Raw genomic sequence first — 22661 nt, forward strand, 5'->3', positions numbered from 1 at the left:
ATAAATTGTTCACCTGTACTTAAGTCTGATAAGTAATATGTTCCATGTTCCAGGATAAAATAGTTCCATAAAAGCCAGGGGAGGAAGAAGATCCACATGGAAGAGTTGAACAAGTGTCCACAGGTTCCAAGATACTGAGTAGAATAAGAACTGAGAAAAGGCCATCAGATCTAAGAATTGAAAGAAAGAGTCGTTTCAGTAGAGTAATGAGATATAAGACAAACAACAAACAGAGAAATGAATGAATGGTAAGAATAAAGATAGCAGGTCTAAATGATTCTTACTGCACTTTGGCAGTGAAAGGAAGAGAGAAATGGTTCTTGACTTGTTATTTTTTTTAATCATGTAGGAATGTATAGCATTCTATTAGAAATGCATGACTAGAGTTTCAAAGAAAGGTTGAGGTAAAAGGTATGGATTTGGGGAGCCATGAGCATAAAGGTGATGATTCATAGACAACAGGAATTTAGAATTCTAAGAGTTTAAGCAACAGAGTACATAGTGTGCTAGTTTGAAATCAAGAAAACCTAGATTCAAAAACCAGCCTTTCAAATTGTGTAGTTTGTAACCATAAGCAAGTTTCTTAACTTAGAATTGCCTTAAGCAACTCCCTATGACTTATCTACAAATTCTGATGAAACAATAGCTTGTGAAGTTGCTGAGGAAGCAAGTGAAGGACAAACCCAAAATGATTGGCTCAAATTTCAACTTTATCTAAGGCTCCCTGAGAATCAAGATTCTCTTGAGGGCTGAAGGAGATTTTTAACCCAGAAATAAGACTTCTCCTATACCTAAGCACAGAGGTCCTCAAACTACAGCCCATGGGCCAGATGTGACACGCTGAGGATGTTTATGCGGCACGCCAGGTTATGGCAAAATCAGACCAGAAGTGATATTTGACCTAAACTCGCTTTAGCAACGCACACTTCCGGCACTGGGCTGAGGTGGTAGAGACTGAGTGTGTGGGTTCTACCCTCTTTAGAATTTGTTTAGAGTCATTATTATTTAAAACTATTTGGAGGAGTGGGGAGAGCTTGAGTGAATCCCTGCCTTTATTCTGTTATCTTGGTTCTTAGTGGGTTAGTGGCTCTTAGTCAACATGGAGAAGAAGCTCAAACCTCAACCTTCATCTGGAGAGGATGTGAATAACCTGACCCCATGTTGGCACTGAGGGCCAAAGCTCTGTGTGTTCCACACTAATTACAATTACATCTCATGTGCTATCTTACCATATAATTTACCAAGTTTAAATTTTCTTATATCTAAATGAGAATAAATAAGGTAAGATCACTTTTCTTAACCTCAGATCAGCAGCAAAATTGTAGTGGTCTGAAAAACTTTTACTACCAAAAACCTTTACTTCTTAAAACTTGTAAATTTAAAAATTTCTTTACCTTCTCCTTTCTTCCTAAATTCTACCACATTGAGAATTTGCAGGACTAGTCCAAGATAGGGAATGTAATTATCTGTTCTTTGGGATAGGAAGGAAAATTGGATTAGATTGTCCTTCCTGTATCTTCTAATCCCAATATTCTGGTTCTGTTATTTGATATCTAAAGAATAAGCTCCTTTCTAAGTATAAAAAGAGGAAGGGGATATGAATCAGGGATATCCATGGAAAAAGTCTGGCAAAGGAAAAGTACCCATGACTTAGCTTCATGGATGGGATAGGGAGCAAAGCAGGGACCTAGACAGCAGCACAAAAAGGTGAACTACTAACAAAAATGATGGGATGAAAGTTATCCACTTTTAATGCTTATTCAATATCTCACTTTCTTAAGGAACACATTTATTTGTTTGAAACTGAGCCTCCGGAAAATGACACCATTTATCTTTTGTTACAGAGGTAAGAGCTGAGAAATGGCAGTAGCTGGGGAAAGTTTGATTAGAATAGTAATGGGAATCTAGCCCTTTTTCTTTTATCTGGTTTGTACACACTGTTGCCTCTGGACTAAGTGGTGGCAGTCAGAATATTAGAAGTTCTCTTTGTCTCAGGCACTTTGTCATCCCCAGGAGAAGAAGGAGGGTTCTCAGGCAAAATTACAGGCCATTGTTTCAAGCCCTTATTCAGTGGACTCTGAGACAGATAGGTGCAGAGGGCCCTCAATAACTCTAAAAAAGTCTTAAACTGCCTCCTCTGTTATGGACATCCCTGGCTTGAGAAAAGAAAAAGGAAAAAAAAGAAGAAGAAAAAAAAAAAAAAAAAAAAAGCAGCAACCCACAAAGCCAATTTGGAAGATAAGGCCATCACTCCCTATTCTTTTCTGAACTTCATATCAAGCATTTCCTGGGCTTCTGTTGAGATAGCAGGTGATGACATCTTGGGTCTGGCATATTACAGTCAAAGATAGGCTCTGATTAAAGTCATCCGACTCTTAAGATCCCCAGGGTTTATGAATGACTCAGAAGTAGAGTTGCCACACTGTGGATGACTGAACCACAGTAATAAGTCCCCGAGTCTTTTACTGCTACCTTGAAAATTTTAAGTGTGAAGTTGTCAGAATCTATCCCCCCAAAAGAAATTTTCTTGGAAACCATCACCATATTTGTCACTGAACTGATATATAAAAATCAAGGAGTTATCCCCCTTTTTTTTTTTACTAGGTCATTTCAAATCCCCTCCTTTCAAGGTGCACCATAAGGTGATAGCTTTTCCAACACGGACAGTCAGGGTTTGGTCTTGTTCCAACTGAATATCTGATATTACTTCTGAAAAGGAAAAAAAAATAACAAACAAGTTATATAGACTTTAAAGAAACGCTGCTGAAAGGAAATTGAATATACTGAACCAGCACCACAGGGAGGGATAGCTCCCACCTTACTTTTCCCTAGAGAGTGTTCCAGTCAACAGTACATTCCCCAGAAGAAGAGGAAACTGGGAGGCTTTAATGCCTCCTCACTGTTAGACCTCTACTCTGTTCTTACTTGAATGAAAGAAGGTGAGACAGGCGAAGAATTGGACCCACTTCATGGCTTCAGTGCAGAGGAGAATGAATCAGAAATGTGTGAGGCCCTTTTTTGGTCTCACCTAAAACCTGGATTAACAGGTGTTCTGACCCTTGAGAAATGACTTGTCAGTTACAGAGGGAGTACAGTACTTGCCACTTCCTCAGGAGGTGGCTGATAAGAATATTTTCCTGATCAGCCCTAGAACATATATAAAAAAGGGAGGTCAGCAGATTTAGTCAGAAATAGCTTCAGCATTTCCTATGCTCCACAGAAACAATACAAACTTTTGGAGTTGTAGTGCAAAAAGCACTGAATTTAGAGTCAGAGGACCTGGGTGTAAAGCCTCTGCCATTGCTCAGAAAGGTGAAGCCAATTCAGATGCTGCTTCAGGTATGACCTTGGATATGTTACAATTTCTCTGTGTCTCAGTTTTCTCAATTCTAAAATCAGGGGGTTGGCCTATAAGGTCTTTAGGGTCTCTTTCAGCTTTTAATATGATGACAAGAATGCCTCATTTCCCCTCCCTCCTAGATTCTGAAAGTTGATTTAATTCCCTTTTTTTTTTTTATTTATTTATTTATTTATTTGTTTGTTTGTTTGTTTGTTTGTTTGTTTGTTTGTTTGTTTGTTTATTTATTTATTTTTGCTGAGGCAATTGGGGTTAAGTGACTTGTCCAGGATCAGACAGCCAGGAAGTGTTAAATGTCTGAGACCAGATTTGAAAACTCAGGTCTTCCTGACTTCAGGGCCCTGTTTTCGTTTTTTTTAGTGGAAAAAGTAATGGATCAGAAATCAAAAGCTTGAGATAATGTGGCTTTGGACAAATCACTTGTGGGATTCATGTCTTGTTTCCTTATCTGTAAAATGGGGATAAAAATGTTCATCCTATGTAACTAAGCAGGTTACTATGAAGATAAAATTGCATTTATGCACAATGCAATTATAAGTGTGATGATGCTTTGAAAAAAGCATAAAATGCTATATAAAAGCAATGCATATGTTTGTCTTTTAAACCCTCCATAGTTTGGCCCCTACCTACCTTTCTAGGTTTATTATTTTCCATCATGTATTCTATTTTCTAGTCAACTTGGACTGTTTGCAGTTTTATGCAGTTTCCTGTCTCTATGTCTTTGAACAGGCTGATCACCCCAGGCTGGGATATACTCATTTCTCATTTCTACATTGTAGAATCTCTAATTTTCTTCAAAGCTCAGCTCAGAATCTACCTCCTATAGGAAGTCATTTATAATCCTCTTTAATTGTTAGTGCTCTTCAATAGAAAGAATGCATTTTATATTTTCTTTTTGTAAAATGCATTTTATATTTTCTTTTTCTATGTACCTATCTCTTTATTCTCCCCCTCTGCCAAATAGAATATAAGCTTCTTGAGATCAGGGACTATTTCATTTTTATCTTAGTATTTAGCCCAGTGATTAACAATCAATAAATACTTGTTAAATGGACAAATTACTATTTTATGTTAATATTTAATTTGCCATGATTGTTGTATTCACCTGAGGAACTCCTTAGAGAAAAAGGAATTATTGACATACATAATTACTGAACAGTCCTGAACAAGTCAGCAAATATTTATGAAAAACTGAATCATTTGAGGATAGATTTTCCTTTCACTTCTCATAATTTCTTGTCTTATCAGAAATATTTAACTAGATATCAAGGGAACATACCTTTCACTTTCCAGTCTCTATATCTTTGTTTATAATGTTCTTTATGTATGAAATGTTCTCCCTTTTCACTTCTGGAAGCTGAAACTTATCTTTCAACATTTCCTGTTCTGCCCTTCCCCATTAACTTCTTATTCCATATCCTTCAACACTAATAGGAAGAAAACAAGATATGAAGAAAATAAGCACCTATTATGTTGCAGATACTATAGTGCTTTACAAACATTATCTCATTTAATCTTGATAATAAGACTCAGAAGTAATTTTATTATTATCCCCATTATGTTTAGGTAAACAAAAGCAGACAGAAGTTAGGTGACTTGTCCACAAATAGTTTCAGAGGCCAGAAATAAACTTTGGTCTTCTTATCTCCAACCTCAGCAATCTATTCATTTTGCCCAGTGGTGATCTATCTTCTGATAGATACTAAGATGTAATTCAGAGTCATAGTGAGGAAAGAGTTTTGTGAATCTTAGGTTATATAAATGTGTTTTAGAATTCTCTAAAAGGTCTAATAATTTTGTGATTCCCTGCCTCCTTTTGTATGCCCTTCAATATTACATAATATAGTTTTGCAAAGTATATTGTATTGTAAATAGTAGATTCTAAGTTAATTATTTAATGAATAACCACTAAATCAATATGCATTTATTTAGCACCTACTGTGTAGCAGGTACTTTATTATGTGTTGAGAATATAAAAAGGCAAATTATAATCTCTGTCCTTGAGAAACTTAGAATCCAAGGAGAGAGACTATATATATATATATATATATATACACATACATACATAAATATGAAAACACACATATATCAAGCTATTTGTAGGAAAAATAGGAAATAATTATTAGAAAGGTGACACTAAAATTAAGAGGAATTGGGAAAGGCTTCTGGTAAAAGAAAAGATTTTAATCGGGACTTAAAGGAAGCCAGAGGAGTCAGCAGGTGAAGCTGGAGAAGGATATCATGCATGTGCTTGGAGCCAAGGGATGAAATATCTTTTTTATGGAACAGCCAGGTAGTCAGTGTCACTGGATCAGAGAGTAGGATTGAGGCATAAGATGTAAGAACATCAGAAAGATAGGAGAGAACTAGATTATAAATGCCAATTTTATATTTATATTTATTTATAAATATCATTTATAAATATTTATATAAACATATAAATTTATAAATGCCAAATTTAAATGCCATTCTGATATGATTGAATTTCTGCTTTAGGAAAATCAATTTAGTGTTTTATAATAAATTAATAAATTCATCAGATGAAAGGTTGAAATATTTCAAGATATCTTTGAGTTACTGAATAACAGTAAATTGTAATACACAACAAGGATGTGATGCCATTTTTTTTGACATTAAACATTTTTTTACAACAAAATTCCTCCCTGGATTACTCATGTCCCTTTGCAATTTCAACCACCACCACCACTACCACCACCAGTGTGCTGCGGCCCCGCTGCATCCCAAGCAGCAGCGGCCTCATTCGAGGCAGGGCTAGGCACTTAATGAAACTTTCTATTCTTAATTTACTGCTAAATCCTCCTTCATATCTTTGTTTCAATAGACATTTCATCATGTTCTTGAGTGGAAAATGTAGGCCATTACTTCCCCTTCCATATGCTGCACCTTGACCTAACATTTTTATGGTTTCATAATTTTGCTCACTTTGGGACCCTGTTGGGGTGAGCTGACCATGGCGGTATTTAGACTGGTCCAGCGAGAAGGGATGAGGTGTATCGGGGTTTATTGATTATACAACAGGCTCCTCTAGGAGGGTCTAAGGCACAGCCATATCCTTTGAGTTTGAAGCAAAGGTTAGTAGTTCTCTGGTGAGTAATCTTGTTATTTAATTACCTCGGTTTACAGCCAAACATAGTGGAGTCTCTAATCCCAGTTTGTACCTTAGCTTTAGTGTCTTCAGCAGAGTTAAAGTCACGTTAGTTCCATATTTTAATATCAACTAGGGCATATTACAACACAGTTGAATTTTAACCTTATCGGGTGAATGTTTTGCTTAAACAGACTTTAAGCTGTTTTTCTGTTAATTTGGGTTAATCATATGATCGTGGTGACTCGCACAAGATTTACCAACCTTTTAAATTATGATTTAGTCAAACTTTCATTTATTGCTCAATGTCAGTCACTGTTGTATCCCGTGGGGGTGTGGTTATACAAGGTTTCGTGGGCTACTTTAAGAAGTGTGCCTGATACCTGCTCCTTTAAACTTGGGTCAAGTTTTAAGGGCATTCTAACCGATTTGTGGAAACTTGCACCTGTAGGTCTAATAAAAATTAGCAGTAAGGCTAGGACCAAATCTTTGTGCCCGTGGGACTGATTAAAGCCCATTTAAGCATTTTCAGTGCTTTGCTTTGGGTTAAGCTATACAATTTTGTAAATGGTTGACAAAATTTGAGTTTGTATACTATCAATATTAAATTTTTTGCATTTTTTCCTCAATGTACATTTTCCTACACATATTGATTAATATCTCTATATTTGTGTGTATACAAGAAATTACAAAAAGCAGTAACAACACAAGGGTATAGAATCTAGGATTCTGTTCAGAATCTGCTTCAGCGGCATTCAGAGTCTCTATTTATAATTTTGTTTTCTATTTCTGATTTCCTGTGTGTAGGATTTATGGCCATATCCAGTGCCTATCTACCTGGTGCTTCTCATGCAAAAACACCATTAACAAGTCCAGGATATTCACAGCTCCAGTAAATTATCCAGAAAGTCCCCTGAGACTAGAGCCACTTACACCATCTTAGTGTTGGTGAGCACCTATGTCACTTTTTACTCGGTCAAGTCCTTTTTCTCATTTTCTCTCTTTAATTTTGATAAACATTATTAGTGGTTGATGCCCACCACAGCTTTCTTGAATGCATGTTACCCAGCCATCAGTCCATTTGTGCTTATTAGCTCTGATTTCCAAATTCTCCATTTCTATTACTCATTCTGGCAAAAAGTAAAGATCCAAAGACTCTCTCTTCCCTACATGTTCCACTGCCCACCGTTCTATTTCTACCTTTACAAAAGACTACAAAATCAGCTACTAAAAGTAGCTGATGAAAACAGGTAACAAACATTAGAATTTTGCAGCTTATTAACTACAAGGGGTTTTAATGATGATAATTATGGTCATTTTGAGCATTTGAATTGAAATTTAAAGTTTGAAAAAGACTTGACATATACTTTACATTGAGTTCACCTTCATTACCTTTTATTCTGAACCTCTATGTTTCCCTTCCTTTAGGACATTTTGAACTCTCGCTCCTGAAATCTTTGTTTTCTCATAAAACTTCCAATTTTTTTCATTTTATTTTTTAGTATATTTTTTCAATTATATGAAATGATGCATTTTTACTTTTATTTTTGTAAGATTTTAGCACAAGAATGACTGGGTGAAACAGCAAATTATAGAAACAATAATTTCACCCAAGATAATGACGATGAGACATCATACCAAAATTTGTGAGATGCAGCTAAAGCGGTAATAAGGGGAATTTTATATCTTTAGAGGCTTATTTGAACAAAATAGAGAAAGAGAAGATTAATGAATTGGGCCTGCAACTTAAAAAGCTAGGAAAAGACCAAATTAAAAACCCCCAACCAAAAACTAAACTTGAAATACTAAAATTAAAAGGAGAAATCAATAATATTGAAAGTAAAAAAAACTATTGAATTAATAAATAAAACCAAGAGTTGGTTTTATGAAAAAGCCAATAAAATAGATAAACCTTTGGTAAATCTGATCAGAAAAAGGAAAGAGGAAAAATATATATATTTTAGCACATATATAGCTTATATCAAATTGCCCATCATTTAAACAAGAGGGGAGGAGAAGAAAGGAGAAAGGAAGACAAATTGGAACTCAAAATTTTGTAAAAATAAATGCTAAAAATTGTTTTGACATAATTGGATAAAATAATATTTTATTTAAAAAAATAAATGCAACTCAACAAGTGTTCAATAAGTATCTCTAATATACCTGGAACTGTCCTAGATGTTGCTTATACAAAGGGGAAAAAAATAGGACCTCTCTTTGAAGTACTTATATTCTACCAGTAGGAAACAATATTTTTGTAGACAAGTACAAGTCATAGTTAGTAGATTCAAGGGGGATAATATAATATCTGCCTGTAGATTTTTGAAAGGTCACAAATAAGAGGAATGAGCCTCATTTGACTTGGCAAAAAGGCAGAACGAAATGCCAGCAGTTGAAGATACATAGTACCTAAATTGGAATTGGGGTAAAGTATCTTTGTAACAAAAATCGAGAGAATACCTTGGGATACATCAGAGTTTTAGAATATCTAGAAGACCTAGAAGAGTGTTTAAAGACCTTTCGGCTCTATGTAATTTTTAAAGATGATGAAATAGATCCGGGGATTTTAGTGAATTTGACTAAAGCAAAGGGAGAATTCAACAAATATTGGATTTGAACCCAGTTCTACTGATATCAAGATCAGTGTTCATCCCACTTTACTATACTGAAAATGTACATTACATTAAATGTAATTAAATTACATTACATTAAAATGTAAGTTTCAAGTCAGTTTCTAAGCTGAATCATTCATATAACATGTTCATAAGAACATTAGTCATCCCCCAATTGATAAATGGCTGAAGATATGAACAGGCAGTTTTTTTATGAAAAAAGTTGAAATTATATGTGGTAATGTTATAAATCAAAACTGATTAGAAAATTTCAAATAAAAAGAAAACTTTAATGTAGTCCTCAGAACTAACAGATTAGCTAAAATGATAGAAGGTGGAGAGGAAAATATCGATGGAAATGTGAAAAAATTAGAATCCTAATGTACCTTTTGTGGATGTCTGAAGTGATCCAACTATTTTGGGAGCAATTTGAAATTATGCACAAAGAGTTATAAAAGTGTGTATAACCTTTTATCCAGAAATACCATTATTATGTTTGTTTTCTAATGTGGTCAAGGGAAAAAGAAAAGGAACCTCTATGCTCCAAAATATTTATAGCAATTCTTTGTTGTGGCTAAGAACTAGAAAGTAAGTGGATGCCTATTAATTCGGGAATATCTCAACAAGTTGTGGTATATGATTCTGATGTAAGTGTAGTGGTTGTGTGACCATGGGAAAACCAGGAGAGAGAGTGAAAACTACAGGGTTTTTCCTTTTTACTCAGATGAAGAACTCTAAGTAATATCTCTAGGCAACACATTGGGTTATGGAGCATATTAGACTTGTTGGTAGCAATAGAATCCATTAAGGCTTCATTAGTAGGGCCCTTATTATGAGGTGGTCATATTGTTGACTAATTCTGGGGAGCTGGTGACTGTAAAGAATGCTTAAAGAGTAACAAAATATCTATGACTAATGTTTATGTAGAGAATGTTAGTTTTTAATAGCCAGGCTATTGTTGAATAAATAAATAAAAAATTTTACTTTTACTATTTAGCTGAAGAGCAAACATGGTGTAGTGTACAGAAAACATATGGCATTATAGGTTTGAAATATCTACTTTTTTATTCCTTGCCCGAATCAGATATGCTTTCTATGACTGAAAGACAATTTCTTTGTTGAGTCTGCTGAGATGAGTGACTTCCATCTTTAGCACGCTGATCTAAAAGGTCAACTCACTCAATAATTAACAGTAAGTGATTTTGATTAATTTTCTTCTTGAGTATTCAAAAGTCCAAGGAGCTGCTTTGTAAACCAAGATGCCTAGCTATTCTCTACTTGGATATCCAGTAATTTTTATTTAATCTGCTAATTTCTATATTCTATAACTACTAAGATTTCTTAATTGAATTTTATCTCCTGGACAAACGTCCTGAGATGAACATTAATTGCATATCTCCATTTTTTTCTTTCAGCATTCTTCCTGATTGATGCTATATCCAGATAGTAAAGCTTCTTTCAATATCTCTCTCAAAGTTTTCATATATGAGATATGAATTATGATGAGTATCTTCTGTTTCTTTTCATAGATGTCAAACCATAGGAGGTTTTTAGATGCAAACAGCAGATAGGTAAAATCATTAAGATAATGCTGATCTGAGTTGTACAACTATATCACTAGAAAAGCCACATGCTAATGCCATTCAGAGGTTTGCTCTGTTCTCAGAGTTTCCAACATGTTCATCAGAATGCAGTTGAATCAGTGGAACAGATTAGGTACACAGGACAAAATAGGGTACAACTATAGCAATCTAGTGTTTGACAAACCCAAAGATACCAACATTTGGGATAAGAATTCATTATTTGAAAAAAACTGTTGGGAAAACTGGAAATTAGTATGGCAGAAATTAGATATGGACCCACATTTAACACTATATACCAAGATAAGATCAAAATGGGTCCATGATTTAGGAATAAAGAATGAGATCATAAATAGATTAGAGGAACAGAGGATAGTCTACCTCTCAGACCTGTGGAGGAGGAAGGAATTTATGACCAAAGGAGAACTAGAGATCATTATTGATCACAAAATAGAAAAATTTTATTACATCAAATTAAAAAGCTTTTGTACAAATAAAACTAATGCAAACAAGATTAGAAAGGAAGTAACAAATTAGGAAAATATTTTTACAGTTAAAGGTTCTGATAAAGGCCTCATATCCAAAATATATAGAGAACTGACTCTAATTTATAAGAAATCAAACCATTCTCCAATTGATAAATGGTCAAAGGATATGAACAGACAATTTTCAGATGATGAAATTGAAACTATATCCACTCATATGAAAGGGTGTTCCAAATCACTATTGATCAGAGAAATGCAAATTAAGACAACTCTGAGATACCACTACACACCTGTCAGATTGGCTAAGATGACAGGAACAAATAATGATGAATGTTGGAGGGGCTGTGGGAAAACTGGGACACTGATGCATTGTTGGTGGAGTTGTGAAAGAATCCAACCATTCAGGAGAGCAATCTGGAATTATGCCCCAAAAGTTATCAAAATGTGCATACCCTTTGATCCAGCAGTACTACTACTGGGCTTATATCCCAAAGAAATACTAAAGAGGGGAAAGGGACCTGTGTGTACCAAAATGTTTGTGGCAGCCCTTTTCGTAGTGGCTAGAAATTGAAAAATGAATGGATATCCATCAATTGGAGAATGGTTGGGTAAATTATGGTATATGAATGTTATGGAATATTATTGCTCTGTAAGAAATGACCAGCAGGATGAATACAGAGAGGCTTGGAGAGACTTACATGAACTGATGCTGAGTGAAATGAGCAGAACAAGGAGATCACTATACACTTCAACAACGATATTGTATGAAGATATATTCTAATTGAAGTGGATATCTTCAACATAGAGAAGATCCAATTCAGTCTAGTTGATCAATGATGGACAGAAACAGCTACACCCAGAGAAGGAACACTGGGAAAGGAATGTAAAATGTTTGCACTATTGTCTTTCTACCCAGGTTACTTATAACTTCGGAATCCAATTCTTAATGTACAACAAGAAAATTGGATTTACACACATATATTGTATCTAGGTTATACTTTAACACATGTAATATGCATGGGATTGCCTGTCATCTAGGGGAGGGATCAGAGGGAGGGAGGGGAAAATTTGGAAAAATGAATAAAAGGGATAATGTTATAAAAAAAAAATTACTCATGTATATGTACTGTCAAAAAATTTTATAATTATAAAATTAATTTTTAAAAAATTTTTTAAAAAGAATGCAGTTTAAATATTTAGATTATGGGTTCCTGTGAGAATGCAAAACTGTTAACATAGAATTCTTCAAGGCAATTAGTACCCAAATATCTTTGGTCTTCATCCCTACCTTGCTTTAAAGGGATCTAGCAGAAAGTAGGTACAATTAAAAGATTTCTTTTAAAAAATTTTTGCCACAAAGCAGAATTTTGAGGGGGGTTTTGTGAGGCAATTGGAGTTAAGTGAATTGCCCATGGTCACACAGTTAAGCATCTGACGCTAGATTTGAACGCTGGTCCTTTTGACTTCAGGGTTGGTGCTCTATCAAGTATATCAAATAGCTGCCCCTAGTTCCTTTTTTTTTAAGGTATGACTGACCATACTTAGTCAAGTAGTCTGTCAATACCAATATATAGTTAATTTTTTTCTATCTTATCTGAGATAGGATTTCACTGAAGATAGGTTCCAAAGTTTAGTTATTATCTGTATTCTCCAAGTAAGTAACATGACTTCTTGGTAGTTGGCAGTTGGTCGTTAATATTCTTAGGATAAGTTAATTTACTATATGCCATCTTTTAAGCTTATATGTATAGTTGATAGTTTTTCATACATGGACACATCTCTCATTCTTTTTGTATTTAATGTGAGGATACATTAAGCAGTAGAACCTGTTCCTTATGAATACTAGAATCCTTTCTTGACTCATGTATCCAAAATCAATTTGTAGATTTTTCAGAGCAAGTTTTTCTCCCTTCCTCCTTTATCTGCCCCTTCTCTGAAACAGTAAAAAAAATGATTTAGTTTAGATATGTTCATTTATGTAAAACATACTAGCATAGTAATCATATTGTACAAGAAGACACAGAACCAAAGGGAAAAAACATAAAAAATTTAGAAAGTGAAAAATAGTATGATTTGATATACATTAATACTTAATCAGTTATTTCTCTGGGGAGAGGTAGCATTTTTTCATCATAAGTCATTTGGAATGGTCTTGGATAATGGTTTTGTTCATAATAATTAAGTCATTCACTGTTGATCATTGTCCAATATTACTCTTACTGTGTATAGTGTCCTCCTTGGTTTTGCTCATTTCATTTCACATATGTTCATATAAAGTGTTTTGTTTTTTTTGAGATCACCCTACTCCTTTCATAAAGCACAATAGAATTTCATTATAATCATATACCACAGTCCTTCAGCCATTCTCAAAATGATAGGCTTGTCTATTTCTTTACCATTACAAAAAAAATGCAATAATTATTTTTTTTATACTAACTCATTTTCCACTTTCTGAACTTTTGGGGATATAGATCAAGTGTAAAAACTGAGTTAGCACCCTAGATACTTTAGAATCAGCCAGAGTCAGGATAAGCAAAAGTCCTTGGTCTTTATTCTTGGTCGAAATGAGAGGAATGGACAGAGGAATCTCCACACATCCTTTCTCCTCTTCTCCCCTCAAAAAGTAATTCTGGCTCATCTTAATCCGCCCTCTAATGCCTTTTACAATTCTCTCTATACACCAACAGATCAAACCAGCACAGAGCAGTGAACTGGGCCATTCTCCAAGGGTATGCTAATAGAGTATTATCCAGTTGATAATTAGCCTTAAGTGCTCTCTTATCTAACCTCAGTTTCAGCCCTTTACATCTCCCCCTTCCTTTTGTTTTAGAACACAGGTGGTCACACATCCCTGATTTCTCAGGAAGGTGAGAACCCCAAAAAAGAGGTGATCACAACCCCTGACATCTCAGGAAGGGAGGTAAAAGCACTAAAAAGGAGATGATCATGTCCTCCCTGACATCTCAGGAAGGGAGATGAAAAGGGAAGTGGGGATTGCTAGAGGGTTTCTGGGCTGAAGGGTCTTATTAGAAACAGGTATGCACAAACCCATCAGCATGGGAGGTATTACACAAGCACATAGCAATAACACAGGGGTTATTAGTGATGACTCTCCCCCAGCCAGTGCAGGCTCAATGTGATGTAACAAACATGAATTGTACATGCAAGTAGTGATATAAAAAACAATATGAATCAACATGGTGTTATAAAAGATTTCCAAAAGAACTAGAAGGAATATATGTAAATAATCATACACACACCTCCTTCAGCAGCCAAGAGATAGTCCAAAAACAATCTATTATCCATTGCTTCATGTGTCAGGGAATCCAATGATTCCTGAGGGTTTCTAAGTCCAACAATAGTCTTATCAGGTCTCAGAGAATGCAGTGATTCCTGAGGGTTTTGGAGTCCTACAACAATCTTATCATGTCTCAGAGAATCCAATGATTTCTGAGGGAATTGAAGTCCAACAATTTTTGATGTCCATGAGTCAAATGCCATAATTGCCAGGCTCTTTCAGTGGTGGGTACACTTAGCAACAAAACCACCGGATGTTTCTTGGGTCTTCTCCTTCATTTCAAGGGTCTGCTCCGTCTCTCTCCGATGGAAAAGGCAAATACGGCTTGTTGGCACGTATCTGATTCCTTCTCCATCTGTAGAGATACAAGCAAACCCTCTACCCCAAGCAGTTAGCCTGTCTGGTCCCTTCCATTCACCACTTTCTGGGTCTCTCCATATCACCTGGCAATTATCTAAAGATAGTAGAGCTGCTCTCACTGGACACTGCCCTTCTGGTGGGTTATAAAACCTGTCCACTGGAGCCAGTTCATCTTTGTCAAAAATCAAGAAGTTAATAGTATAAAGGGCTAGATTTGAAAGTTCTCTAGGGTTACCTGTGGCTCCCCATTTCTTTTGTTTTTGGAGGAGCATCTTAATGTCTCTGTTTCTCCTCTCTACTATTGCCTGTCTTTGAGGATTAAAGGGTATGCAAGTGGTGTGTAAAATCTTATACTGTGCACAAAAGTGTGCAAAATATTTAGAAGTATATGCAGGTCCATTATCTGTTTTATTGCTTGTGGCACACCCATAATTGCAAATGCTTTTATAAGAAATTCAGTGACCACTGGGGCTATCTCTTTTGCTACTGGTACTGCAAAAGTGAATCCTGAAAAGGTGTCTACCACAATGTGGATAAAAGACAAGGACCAAAAGATTTATAATGGGTCACATCCATTTGCCAAATTTCATTTGGTCTCAAACCATGAGGGTTCTTCCCTGGAGGGAGTGTAGAAGCGTGGAAAGAAGGGAAGTTGTACAGGCTTTTACTATGCTCCTAGCTCCTTCTCTTGTTATTCCAAATTGTAAACGTAAAGCTCAAGCAGCCCGTTGTTCCTTAAAGAGCTGATATATATTAGAGGCTACAAAGTTTATTTGGTCAAAGGATATGAACAGACAATTTTCAGATGATGAAATTAAAACTATTTCCACTCATATGAAAGAGTGTTCCAAATCACTATTGATCAAAGAAATGCAAATTAAGACAACTCTGAGGTATCATTACACACCTGTCAGATTGGCTAAGATGACAGGAACAAATAACGATGAATGTTGGAGGGGCTGTGGGAAAACTGGGACACTGATGCATTGTTGGTGGAGTTGTGAAAGAATCCAACCATTCTGGAGAGCAATCTGGAATTATGCCCAAAAAGTTATCAAAATGTGCATACCCTTTGACCCAGCCATACTACTACTGGGCTTATACCCCAAGGAACTACTAGAGAAGGGAAAGGGTCCTGTATGTGCCAAAATGTTTGTGGCAGCCCTTTTCATAGTGGCTAGAAGCTGGAAGATGAATGGATGTCCATCAATTGGAGAATGGTTGGGTAAACTATGGTATATGAATGTTATGGAATATTATTGTTCTATAAGAAATGACCAACAGGAGAAATACAGAGAGGCTTGGAGAGACTTACATCAACTGATGATGAGTGAAACGAGCAGAACCAGAAGATCATTATACACTTCAACAATGATACTGTACGAGGATGTATGCTGATGGAAGTGGATTTCTTCAACATAGAGAAGAGCTAATCCAATTCCAATTGATTAATGATGGACAGAACCAGCTACATCCAGAAAAGGAACACTGGGAAATGAATGTAAACTGTTATTTCTACCTTCTGAATCCAATTCTTCCTGTGCAACAAAAAATTCGGTTCTACACACATATATTGTATCTAAATTATACTGTAATATATTTAACATATATAAGACTGCTTGCCATCTGGGGGAGGGGGTTGGGGGAGGAAGGGAAAAAATCTGAATAGAAGTAAGTGCAAGGGATAATGTTGTAAAAAATTACCCATGCATATGTACTGTCAAAAAATGTTATAATTATAAAATAAAATAAAAAATTAAAAAAAAAAAAAAAAAAAAAAAACAAAGTTTATTTGGGCTGTGGCAATTCTTTGTACAACATCTACTGAATAGGCTGAATCAGATATTATATTTATATCTCCTGGATAATAGTAAGAGCTAGAATTATTGCATACAATTCATTCTGCTGAGTGGACTGAAAAGGAGTTCTGACTACTCTCTTTATAGCTAAGTCACGAGAGTATACAGTGCAAATATTATGTTTGGATGCATCTGTAAAGATGGTTGGTCCTTTAAGAGGAATTTTAGAAACGTTTTCTTCAAGAATCCATCACCAATTATGTAATAATCTGGTTATCTTTAATGGAGACCCATGTGTAAAATTTGCCACTCTGGGATGGTTTCACAGCACACATTAACTTGTGCATTAGTATAAAAGGTGTATATCTTGTCAGGTCTTATCCCAGATAATTGTATTGCTCGCTTAATGGCCTGTAATAAAATTCTAGCCACAAGCCCTGGGTAAGGAGTAAAGCTTTGTTCTGGTTGTGCTGGGAGGTTCACCCATTCTATCACACTGTCTCCTTAATGAAGGACAGCTGTGAGTGCCTCTTGTGTAGCAAAAACTGATATTTCCAAGATTTTTTGAATGATTCTTTTAACCACATTGGATAAAGCCAGTTCAACTTCTCTCAAAGCCTCTTGAGGTTCTTTTGTAAGCTGGTGTGGTGAGTTTAAAGCACTGTCTCCTCTTAAAATGTCATATAATGGTTACAATTGATAAGTAGTCAAGTCTAACACTGGACGCATCCATTGGATATCTTCTATCAATTTCTGGAAGTCATTTAAGGTGTTTAGCTTCTCTGTTCTTAAGGAGAGTTTTTGTACTGTAAGCACTTTAGGGTATACTTCATATCCTAAATATTAAAAATGAGCATGTCTTTGAATTTTTTTCTGGAGCTATGTGCAATTTGTAGTTCCTTAGTGTTTCCATGGTCTTTTGTAGACATGCTACTAACATTTGTTCCTCAGGTGCACATCCCAATATATCATCCATGTAATGTAATAACATTACTTTTGGAAATGCTTTTCTTACTGGAGCAAGAGCAGCAGCAACATACATTTGACACATAGTAGGGCTATTTTTCATTCCCTGTGGAAAAACTGTCCATTCATATCTTTTATAAGGCTCAGCTAAGTTAATGCTGGGCACTAAAAAGGCAAATCTTTTCATATCCTCCTTATCTAGAGAGATAGAATAGACACAATCCTTAATGTCTATAACCCAAAGAGGCCATTCTCTAGGCCAGGGGTCCTCAAACTACAGCCTGCGGGCCAGATGCAGCCCACTGAGGATGTTTATGCGGCCCACCAGGTTAGGGCAAAATCAGACCGGAAGTGACATTCGACCTAAACTCCCGTTAGCAATGCACACTTCTGGCCCTGGGCTGAGACTGTGGAGACAGAGTGTGAGGTGATATGGAGGTAAGGTGAGTTCCCAGGCTGGGGTGTATGGTGTGGGGAAGGGAGAGAGATGCAGAAAAGGGAGAACTGACGGCTCGCGGCCACCACAACAGATAGGTGCAAGGGATGTACAGTGCATGCTGCGCATGTCACAGCCGCTGCAGGGGGAATATATGGGCTGTGTCTGGTGCACAGGTATAGTAGCAGTTAGTACTACAAGTCCCAGCTTGACTCTATCATTGTCATTATGCTGTAATGACAATGTAACAGCTTCCTCTCTAGCACATGTTGCAGTACTGACTGCTATTGTTGCCCAGAGTGAGGCTCCTGGTACCAGGCCGTGGCCCTGTATTCATAGTGACCTCATGTCTGGCTGTTATGGTCATCAATTTTAACATTGTGTGTATGTTCTGTAGTTTCATAAAGAGATGGAATATTGCTAACATATGTCATCACCTTATAATCACTGGGGGTCTGACCTTAGTGCCCCCCACTTATCCTGAGTATGAGTACTGCTTCATCCATCTCCAAATTCTTAAGGTCCCCATACACTTGTGCAGCTTCAAGTCACATGATGACCTCCCCTGGAAGCCCCAGTGTACGATTTGTCACTGAAGCTCATTCTGCACATACAATATATCGCGCAGTTATATACATATATGCACAGTCTTGCCTGCGATTATGATAAATTACAAGTGCAGCATGTATGATCATGCAGTGCTGGATCATGAGAATTGATCCCAGGATTCAGAGGAAGCCAGGGCATTTGGGAGGGCCACCTGAGCAGTGAGTTGTGGGCAGGGAAGGTCTTAAGCGGGAGAGAGAGTGCAAGAAACAGAGGCATCACAGCACAGAGGCAGCTTGAAGGAAGTTGGGCATTGCAGTCTGTACGTCTCTGTGTGGTCAAAGTTATTGCTGGTATATTATTTTTGTAGAGCTGTATATATATATATATATATATAGGTATTTTACAAATAGCAATTTGGAATCCCTTAGAAATAATGATGTGAAGAGAAAGAAAAATTGACTTGGAGTGTAGGATATTCAAAGAACAGTGGACTTATGATTACTTTTTCATGCAGTACAAGGAAAGAGCTGTATGCCTGATATGCCAGAATATAGTGTCTATGTTCAAAGAATATAATTTGTGTTGACACTATGAAACTCAACAAAAAGATAAATATGATTGTTTGGTTGGAGAAGTGAGAAAAGATAAAATATTAAAACTGAAAAACACATTGACAACTCAAAAAAATATTTTTGTGAAGCAGAAGCAGCCAAATATTTCATCACTGCGAGCAAGTTTTCAAGTTGCCAAGCTAATAGCATGCACTGGCAGACCATTCGTAGAGGGAGAATGTGTTAAAGAATGCCTTCTTTCTATTGCCAAAGAGATGTGTCCAGAGAAGGCTGATTTATTTAGTACAGTGAGTCTTTCAGGACCTACAATTACACTGAGGATTGAAGAAATGGGAGACAATCTGCATCAGCATTTGCAAAACTCCAGAAAAAAAATTTCATATTTTTCCTTGGCACTCAACGAAAGCAATGATGTTTGTGAATCTGCACAACTTCTAATTTTAATTTGTGGGATGAATGATTATTTTGCAGTCATAGAAGAGCTTGCTGCACTGCAAAGCATCAAAGGAACAACTACAGGAGAGGATATCTATGAAAAGGTTTGCCAAACTATGAATGGTTTGGAACTGGACTGGGCTAAACTAGACAGCGTGACAATTGATGGCGCCCCTAGCATGGTGGGGTCTAAGAAAGGAGTAACTGCTCGCATTAACCCAGAGATGGGCAAACATAACCATTCTCACCCAATAGCTATACACCGCCTCATCCACCAACAAGCGCTGCATAGTAAATCACTGAAATGGACTCTGTTATGAAACTTGTGGTATCTTGTGTTAACTTCATTAGAGCTAATGCAGTAAATCATACAGACAATTTCAGGAATTCTGTCTGAGCTAAATGTTGAGTATGAAGATGTTCTATATCACACAGAAGTCCATTGGCTGAGTCGAGGGAGATTTTTGAAACGTTTCCATGACTTACTTCCACAGATTACTTTTCTGCTTTCAAAAAACAAAGAATACCAGAGATCAGTGATGCAGAATGGAAATGGCACTTTGCCTTTCTGACAGATGTAACAGAGTTACTCAACAATTTCAATGTGCAACTTCAAGGAAAGGGGAAGCTCATCTGTGATATGCAATCACATGTCAAAGCATTTGAAGTAAAATTAGGCCTCCTCATCAAACAAGTGAAGGCGGAAAACTTCTGCCATCTCCCCACAACTCAGTCTGTTAGCAGAAAAACTACTGATTCCATTCCTAAACAAAACATGTGTGGATCCATTGGAAAAATTGCAAAAGGAGTTCCAATTTAGATTTAAAGAGCTTCATCTCCATGAACAGGACATATAGCTTTTCCGTAACTCATTTTCTATTGACATTGAAAATGTGGATACAATTTACCAAATAGAATTGGCTGAACTGCAGAATGGTGACTTTCTGAAAGACGCATTCAAGTCAAGCAGCCTTCAAAATTTCTATGCATCTCTCCCCTCTGAGACATATCCTCATCTCAGGAACCATGCACTCAAAATGGCAACCATCTTTGGCAGCACTTATGTCTGTGCACAGACTTTTTCTAGAATGAAACATTTGAAATCTCCAACCAGATCAAGACTAACAGATGGACACTTGCATCACTTGTTACTACTAGCAGTGACAAATATGGAACTAGACATTGACCATCTCATTAGCCAAAAGCAGGCCCATAGTTCCCAGTGAAATACTGGTAAGTTTGTTGATTTAACTTTGCTTCATTTTAAATATTGTATTTGTTCCCATTTTGTTTCTTCACTTCAAAATAAGATACATGCAGCGTACATAGGAATTTGTTTTTACTATAGTCCAACCCTCTAACAGTCTGAGGGAGAGTGAACTGGCCCCCTATTTTAAAAGTTTGAGGACCACTGCCTAAGCAGAATTGCTGGCTAACTTCTCAGTGCTACTTTGGGAACATCTTAAAGCCTCTTCTGCTCCCAAAATGTCTACCATATGGTAAACTGTCCCATCCCTGCTGCCCTAAAAAGCTCACTGGCAGAATCATTAATGTGCTAGTACATGAAGTGGAGATATTGTCTCAGGAAGGCATTTATTAAAATGTGTTTTGTAATAAAGTGTCACCCTAGCCCTTTCTTACTTTTCCATCAGAATATATTAATTTATTGTATTACATATATTGTATTTAACATATATTTTAACATATTTAACATATATGCAACTGCCATCTAGAGGAGGGAGTGGAAGGAAGGAGGGGAAAAGTTGGAACAGAAGTTTTTGCAAGGGTCACTGTTGAAAAACTACCTTTGTATATGTTTTGTCAACAAAAAGCTATAATAAATAATAATAATAATAATTTATTGTATTATACAGTAATAATTCTGAACCCTGTAGGGATGAAATACAGATTGGAAAATTTCTATAGGTTTAGGATTTAAGAAATAAGGGAAATTAGGGAAATAAGGTTTAGGAAATAAGGGAGAGATGGGAAAGTTGGACCATGACAAATATAATCTCGAGGTAGTAAGGAAGGAAAAAGGAGGAGGAAGAAAAAAAAAAAAAAAAAGACAAGAAGCAGGAGAAGAAAAGAAGGAAAGTAAAATCATAGGAGGAAGAAAGGTAGAAAGAAGAGGAAAAAGGAAAGAAGAAAAAAAGAAGAGAGAGAAGAGGAAGGAGAAATAAATATATAATAAATTTAACAATTGTTTATTGCTCAATAACACTTAATAATCATTTATTGATTGATAGTAGTGACAGTAACAATACCAGTAACAATAGTATTTATATTTTAGATTTGCAAACCATTTTACAAATGCTATCTCATTTAATTCTTTCAAGTACTCTTTAAAGTGAGCAATATGATAATCCCTATCTTATATTGAAGAAACTGAGCCTGAATCAAGGTCTTACAGCCAAGAATTCACAGGATTCATTCTCAGGTCTTTCTAATTTTGGAGTCCAATGATAGAAACAAAGAGAAAAAGAGAAAGAAACAGAGAATTCATTTTTAAACTGGCTGAATACTGAGAACAGGGAAAGAAATTTGGATAATATGCAAGGGTCAGACAAAGGTAGGTAATCCAAATTATATAAATTATACACCTTTTTTGACCCTATCCTGGTAGGGTTAGGGTTGGGGGGGGGGGGGAAGGTCTTCCCAGGAGGTCTTCAAGACCTAGAATATTTAGCTGGAACAATAGCTAATCAGTCAGTAAACATTTCAGTCATAGGCTAGTCATAAGCACAACTATAAAGTTATCTCTACTGCTTTGTTACCAAATTTGAGCCAATCTTTTCCTTTACACTCTTCTATCCTTGTGAACATTTACTACTCTAATATTATAATCATTGTTTTAGTATTTTGCTCTTGTTGATAAGTTTTTTTGGCAAATATTTCCAAATATCATTTGTTGATTCAGTTCCATAGGACTAGGCAGGCTTCTTTTTGCCCAAAGCAGAAGGGATGTGCAAACACAGTCCCCATAAGGAACTAATAAGAATCCTAGAATATAACCCCTAACTCCAAAAGGAATTCTGTCAATGTCTATGCTTAACTTTATCTTCCTAGAATGGAACATTTGTTTAATAAGTTCCAACAGCCTTT

Source organism: Sminthopsis crassicaudata, chromosome 2 (genome assembly GCF_048593235.1).
Source record: "Sminthopsis crassicaudata isolate SCR6 chromosome 2, ASM4859323v1, whole genome shotgun sequence".
Taxonomy (NCBI): domain Eukaryota; kingdom Metazoa; phylum Chordata; class Mammalia; order Dasyuromorphia; family Dasyuridae; genus Sminthopsis; species Sminthopsis crassicaudata.